Source organism: Miniopterus schreibersii (assembly GCF_964146895.1).
Source record: "Miniopterus schreibersii genome assembly, chromosome: 4".
In the NCBI taxonomy this organism is placed as follows: domain Eukaryota; kingdom Metazoa; phylum Chordata; class Mammalia; order Chiroptera; family Miniopteridae; genus Miniopterus; species Miniopterus schreibersii.
This window is the reverse complement of record NC_138105.1, coordinates 59702522-59709915: the sequence shown is the minus strand read 5'-3', so window position 1 is coordinate 59709915 and position 7394 is coordinate 59702522. Positions and strand designations below refer to the sequence as shown.

The 7394-nt window shown below is 41.3% G+C and overlaps 1 pseudogene across 1 annotated transcript; it reads right to left on the bottom strand.

Moving 5' to 3' along the window:
* Window positions 1-3862: 3862 nt before the first annotated feature.
* Window positions 3863-6055, bottom strand: LOC308556269 (disintegrin and metalloproteinase domain-containing protein 20 pseudogene; annotated as a pseudogene). The gene has a single exon. The product of its transcript is annotated as a disintegrin and metalloproteinase domain-containing protein 20 pseudogene (transcript).
* Window positions 6056-7394: the final 1339 nt, after the last annotated feature.

The following is a 7394-nucleotide window of genomic DNA, read 5'->3' as shown; positions in this document are numbered from 1 at the left end:
CCAAATAGGAAAGGAGGAAGTGAAATTGTCATTATTAGCAGATGACATGATATCGCACATCGGAAACCCTAAGGACTCCACCAAAAAGTACTAGATTTAATAAGTGAATTTGGCAAAGTAGCAGGATACAAAAGTAACACCCAGAAATCAATGGCATTTTTATACACCCAAAATGAAGTCTCAGGAAGAGAAACTAAAAACACAATCCCATTTACCAATGCAACAAAAAAATAAGATACCGTGGAATAAACTTAATCAAGGAGCTAAAATATTTCTACTCAGAAAACTACAGGACATTGAAAAAAGGAATAGAGATTAAAGATGGCGGTGGACTGAGTGGAAGCTACACTGACACTCTCCCGGGGCCAAACTGGAATTACAACAAAAATTTAGAAAAACCATCCTGAATAATCAGCTGCAACTGAAGATGAGCTGGAGGCACCCTCATAACCAAGGAGGAAAAGTGGAGACCACATAGAGACTGGTAGGAAGTGCGGGGCATGAGAGGGCTTGGGAGAGTGTTAGTGTAGCTTCCGCTCAGTCTGCAGCCAGCTTTAATCTCAGAGTTACTTTTTTAAAAAAAATATATCTTTATTGATTTCAGAGAGAGGAAAGGAGAGGGAGAGAGAGAGACAGAAACATCAATGATGAGAGAGTAATTGATCGGCTGCAGCCCGCACGCAACCCGGGCATGTGCCCCGACCGGGAATCGAACCCTGATTGCTTGGATCCTAGGTTGATGCTCAACCGCTGGGCCATGCCTGGCCGGGCATCATAGTTACTTTTTAAGTGTACTCTTCCTCCACTATCAGGATCACCTTCATATTACTCATAGTTTCTCTTTCTTTTGCCTTTCTTTTTCTTTCAGTAATAAGCCATGCATTTTGGGTATTAGCATGTATAGTTCCAGTTACATGTATGCAGGAAATTGCATATAAACCACCAAAGCAGCTCCAGGTGGCTTCTTTAGAGAGTTTTCTCTCTTTCTTCTGTTGGAAAGATTGTATGAGAAGCTGGCTACCTTAAGTCATGCGTAGTGCTAGGTATGAGGTGAGTGAGTTTTAGTAAATCTTGGGTGAATTCTCCTTTTCTCGTGTTGCTCAGGCATGAGACTGCTAGACTTAATTGTGAGTTTATGTGACTCTTATTTTCTCAGCTCTGAAAGATTATGGGGGATTTATCTCTATCACCTAGAGGTTGACAATCCTGCTCTCCAAAGGTTTGCTATCGGATTTTGATGTGACAAAATCCGATAAGTGTTTGGGCCGGTGTGGCTCAGTTACTTCATTGAGTCCCATGTACCATGAGGTTGCTGGTTGGATTCCTGATCAGGGCCCATGCCCAACTTGCAGGCTCGATCCCCAGTAGGGGCCATGCAGGAGGCAGCGGACTGATGTTTCCATCTCATTGATGTTTCTATGTCTCTCCCTCACATTCCTCTCTCTCTAAAAATCAATTTAAAAAACATAGACAGTATAGATGCTTGAGATAAGCCTTCCTTTACTATGTCTTGTATTCAAAATATGCCATGAATTTAGGAAACCACGTGTTTAAGAAATTTCAGAGTAGGTCTCCAGCCTCCCACAAAGCTCTTAAATTAAATAATTGTGACTTGGGGGCAATGGCTGCAAATTAGAGGCCCTTTGATGTCTAATTTGTGAGTCAATCTAAACCTAAGCAGTAACAAAGAACACAGGGGAGTTCTCTTTCTCTCAGAGGAAGTCCTTTAACTGGGCTAAGGCTCAATTCACATCCATTATTGCCAATGTCTCAGAAGAAAAATGAGGGGCAAGACTGAGAGCTTTTCAGAATTTTTTCCCTCCCTGAAATTTTAGTTCATCTCCACATTGCTTTCTCAGCTCTTGGATGTCCATAAAATAAATTCGTAGAATATAATTTGGATTTTCTGGTTTTTATTTTATTTATTCATTTCTTTACCAGAGAAAACATGGTTGTGGAGATTCATATGTCCTTCAGAGTATGGTAGGGTTTTTTTAAATATCCATTTTATAAGAAAAAGTACAGAGCGGGAGAAGGTGGCAGCCAAATAGGCAGAGCTTGCTTTCACGTCCTCCCCGGGCCAGACTGGATGTACATCGAAACTGGGGAACATTCACCTGGGATTGCCAACTGAGGCCCAGCTGAGGAGCAGACGTATATCAAGGAAGGGCAGAAAACACTAGGAGACTGATAGGAAGGGCGAGGTTAGGAGAAGGGCTGACTCAGCTTCCAGGGGTGCCAGAAGAGTGTAGTGGGATCTCTTGGCTACGGGAGGGTTATTTCCCTGAGAAGATCCAGGGCTGGAACCTAGCCTGGCCTCCATAGCTTGGAACACCAGAGCCAGGACCAGGTGCCCATGTGAAATCCAGCTGTTATAATATAATACGAAGCTAGGAAAATTCCAGGACTAGTGGAAGAGGGAACTAAGACAGATAGTCAAACAGCAATTTTGTGGCCACCTGGTCAATCCTATCTTCCCTAAACCCCAGACACTCAAGGGAAAATGGTGTGCATTTCCCCTCCCCATTCAGAGGGTAGATAGCTTAAATCACCCTTCTGAGAGACAGACAACAAAAATCTGGTGTAAAAGAGTTAAAAGCTTTTCATGTCAGTCTCCCCTCTGTGTTCTCCATTATACTAGGATAATACTCTGTCGGTTGAGATGTGTCATAAAATGGAACCACACCACAGAGATAACCATGAGTTACTAACAAGGAGATGTAACGATTGCTCCTAGGACTGGGGATCAAAGGGAAGAGATGGGATTATTAGAACCTATGCCTTTGGAATAAGTCCCATGGATCTAATACTAGAACCTCTGAGGAGAAGGTTAGCCAATCTGGTACCGAAACCTCAGGTGCAGGACTCAAAGATCTGGCACTCTGAACCCTGAGGGCAACATGCTTGCTAGCTGTGCTGGTTTCTCTGAGCCCGACAGTATTTTGGTACTGATAGTTACTAAAATATATGTAAATATACGAAATTATAATTAGAACATTATATACAGTGGTGTGCAAAAGTAGGTTTACAGTCATTTGTATGGAAAATAATACAGCAATTAGTCAATAATAAAAGAATAAATTGTGCTTCACATACTCACGGCTATAAACCTACTTCTGCCCACCCTTGGGTTATATATAGTAATAATGTGCAGACTGAAAGTTACCATCTTCGTAAAGGCTAGAGCTGTTGATGAGGCAAGACTGGTATGAACAGTAATCCAACACTTCCCAGGTGTCCAGTCTCCCTCTAGTTGCCAGCTATTGAAGAAAGTAATAATGAGAGGACTGGCAAACGAGAAATTTAATTAGTATGTTTGCATTCCCTGTGTGACAAAGCAGCGTACAAATGGGAAGGATGGTTAGAAATGAGAGAGCAAATTAAAAGCACATAAATACACATTATCTATTAGCTGTACTTTCACTCAGGAAACACAGAAAGACAAATCCCAGGAACAATTAAACGCTAACATTATTTAAAATAATGGAAACTAGACCTATTCCAGGAATTCGGATATTTTGCTAATTGTTTAATGGCCAATGTTTTATGATGCCAAAGAATAAAAATTCTCAGATTATGTCAGTGGTCTGTGACACATTCTGTAACATTTCTATAGGCAGGACACTAAAACTTAGCATATGGGAAATTGGATAAGATTGGGTTTCTTTTCTGAAACTGTAAATTGTTGCTTTTCTTTCTAAAATGCAGTAGAACATTTCACTGTTCTTCCTTAGATGAAACTGTAACATCTTGCACCTCTTTACATGAAATTGAAACATGTTGCTCTTCTTCCTTAGATAAAGTCTTGACATTTGCTCTTCTTACTCATGTGAATGTGCCACATTCTGCTGTTCACTCTCATCTATTCTTCATCATGCATACAGCACAAAATTAAGAAGCATAATGCAAGAGAAAAGGGAATCAACAAAAGTAGTAGCAGGTAAACCTTCCCTTTTCCTGTTCCTTGCAATTTTTTCCCAGGGGGTGGGCCACTATCAATACTACCTCCACTACCTTCTTCCAGGCAGAAGGGAGGGTCCCACTTCCGGTTGCAATGGCAGTGTAGCCTGTTGTTGCAGACCCCATTCATATTACAGGCCTTAGGTGAACAATTTCTTAACAGAAGTGACATATGCACACACTTCCTTTCGACACAGACGTGTTCTGTACCACACTCTGTACCACCTTTCACATCACCTATGTCAGGTATGGTCATCCCCAAGTGGTAGTCTGTACCCCAGCAGGTGACGCCATTGAAGCGAGTCCAATGCACCGTAGAATGATCTCTCAGTCGGGGAATTTCTGTCACATTTTCACACTGAATCCTCCCACACAAGATATCTGAGATGTCACATTTTACATATGCAGCGTTCTTGATACCACAGTTACCAAAACGGTCACCTTGTGTGTTCATCTGCCTGTAGCAAATCTGATTTGCACTCTTGGCGTCTTTGCCAAAAATTTTCCTACACTGTTCTTCACGGTTATTGCATCTCTTTTCATAGCAGTGGCCACCGCCCTTGCATGGGTTCCCATTCTGCACATACACATCTTCTGGACAGTGGTAGGATGTCCCATTGCACCACTCTGGGAGATCACATTCATTTTCCTCTGGTCTACAAACTTCGCCTGTTGGCACAATCTGGCAGTCTTTGCAACAAAGCCCAAAAGCACAAACAGCGCCACGTCTGAGTGTGCAGTTTGACGTACAGCATGGATCTTTCATACACAAACTTAAAGTGCCACAGTCACACTCTTCTCCTTCTTCAACCACACTGTTCCCACACTGTGTAAATTTGAAGATGTTCCCTGTATTTGATGAAATGTACATACAGTTTCGTCTTGCAATGGTGTTCATGAAGTCTGCATAACTGCAGTTGCTGAACCTAGTTGCACTTACTTTTGTAGGATACATTATGCAGTAGTTATGTCCACATATACAAGTGTTGTCATCATGCTCCATACCCAAATTGTGACCAATCTCATGTGACACAATATATGCAAAACTATGAAAATTATCATCCATGAAACTATCAACCCCACAATTATAATGAAAGTGACATACTGCTCCAACATAGGCTAAGCCAACAGTAATACCATAGTCACGCTTTACAAAAGTATGTGCAACATCATGGGGTAAGCGATTATTAAAGCCAAGTGTCTTCCATGTGGAAAATGCATCCAGGAGATCAGTTATAGTATCTATTATAATGGGGTTTTTTTGAGTCCAGACCTCAATTCCCATTAAAACCACATCAACATCCAGTGAATCCAAAAAGTTATCTACTTCATTGACAACAAGGAATACTACATACTGCACCACTGAGGTGTTACTTTGGTCATGAAGATACCGATTGTGGTCCACCACCACTGCCAGTTCAAGAATCCGTTTGTGGGTCCACCAGCCTTCATACCCACTCTGCATCAAAGTGAAATTAACACTCTCTTGAAATTTCAATTGTTGTGCTATTTCTTCATCTGTGAGTCCACATCTCATGGGTGGAAATTGTGTCTCCTCACTGTCCATCTGGTATATGAAATGTTCAAATGTGGTAGAAACTCTTTTGGGCTCTATTTCATAAACAATGTCATTTGTTTGTAATAATCCTTGAAACCCTCCCATACAGGTACTAAGGGCAACTTGGGATTCTGGGTCCCCCTCCACATAACCATGGTAGTAGCATTCCTTCTGGACAAAAGGCTGGTCCTTAAGAAGAGCCCCCTGGTCTGTGTAGGTGAACACTGGGAGGTGCTTGGACAAGAAAAGTTTGTTAACTTTCATGTGGACAATGTGCTTCTGGCCCCCAAAATGCAGGCTGTAAGTGAGCCAGCCTGGAGGCTGTATGCGGCTGGCATGCCTCTTGGGAATCACCACTTCTGCGGGACCATGGCGTTGGGAGTTCACAACCAGAGACCATTCATATGAGAACAGAAGCACCCACAGCCAAAGTGGCAGGAGAGTGTTCTTCACATGCACCAGGGCCTCAGTCACAGCCATTATGGAGCCACCATACAAAGCCATTGGTGAGAGGAAAATGGGACGGGTGGCTAGCATCACTGTTCTGTCTTGTCCCTCTGAGGTGGGTATTCAGCATTGACTTTGAATCTGTTCTCTGGCAGGATCAGACCATCAGAGCAGCACACTAAAAGAGAAAACAAAAATAAGAGTAGAGACTGGGCCTGGGATTATGAGCAGGCGAAGGTGGAGGGGGAAGAGAAAGATAAGAGTAAAAATAGAATAGTGTTTGGCTCAAGGCATGACTCAGAATATTGCATGCATTTTCCCATAAGGAATTGGAAAGCAACCCGACCAGTGTGGCTGCATTGGCCGAGCATCATCCCATGCACCAAGAGGTCACTGGTTCAATTCCTGGTCAGGGCTCTTGCGGACCCCATCCCCAGTGAGGGTTGTGCAGGTGGCAGCTGATACATGTTTCTCTCTTTTCGATGTTTCTATCTCTTTCTCCCTCTCCCTTCATCTCTGTCTAAAAGTCATTATAAACATATTTAATCAAAAGAAATTGTAAGGCGGTGTGAGATTGCAGATGTACCAGAAAACGGTGATGATTTGTCATAGACTGACACTCATTGAACCTAGATGAATAACCCACAGTGATTAAAGAAACTGTTATTTAAATACATGAACATGTGTGAACATTTTCACAATATATATATAAAACAAAGATTCTTAATGGAAAGGTGATAATATCTCATACTTGAGAGGGAGTCACTATTTATGCCTATATACCTATTGATTTGGTATAAATATTAATGTATAGCTTTTCTTTTAAGTTTTATTTTGTTTTTATTATTATTTTAAATTATTTTTATTTTTCAATGACAGTTGACATACAATATTATGTTAGATTCAAAACTATGCCCCAGTGATTAGACCTTTATAACTTACCAAGTGATTATCCCGAGAAACCTCATACCCATCTAACACCACACAGACTTATTACAATATTATTGACTCTATTCCCTATGCTGTACTTTACATCCTCATGACTATTCTGTTACTACCAATTTGAACTTCTTAATCCCTTCACCTATTTTACCAAAGCCCCCAACCCTCCTCCCACCTGATTACCATCATAATGAGTTTCTTTCTGTTCCGGCTGTTCCTTAATATTTATTTATTAATTTATTTTGGATTCAGTTGTTGATAGGTATGTATTTATTGCCATTTGACTGTTCATATTCTTAATCTTTCCTCTTCCTCTTCTTCAAGAAGACACTTGAACATTTCATGTAATATTGGTTCCGTGATGAACCCTTCTAACTTTTTCTTTTCCAGGAGCTATTTACATATCCTTCAATGCTAAAGGGTAGCTTTGCTGGGTAGAGTAATCTTGGCTTTTAGTCACTCTAAATATTTCTTGCCAATCCCTTTG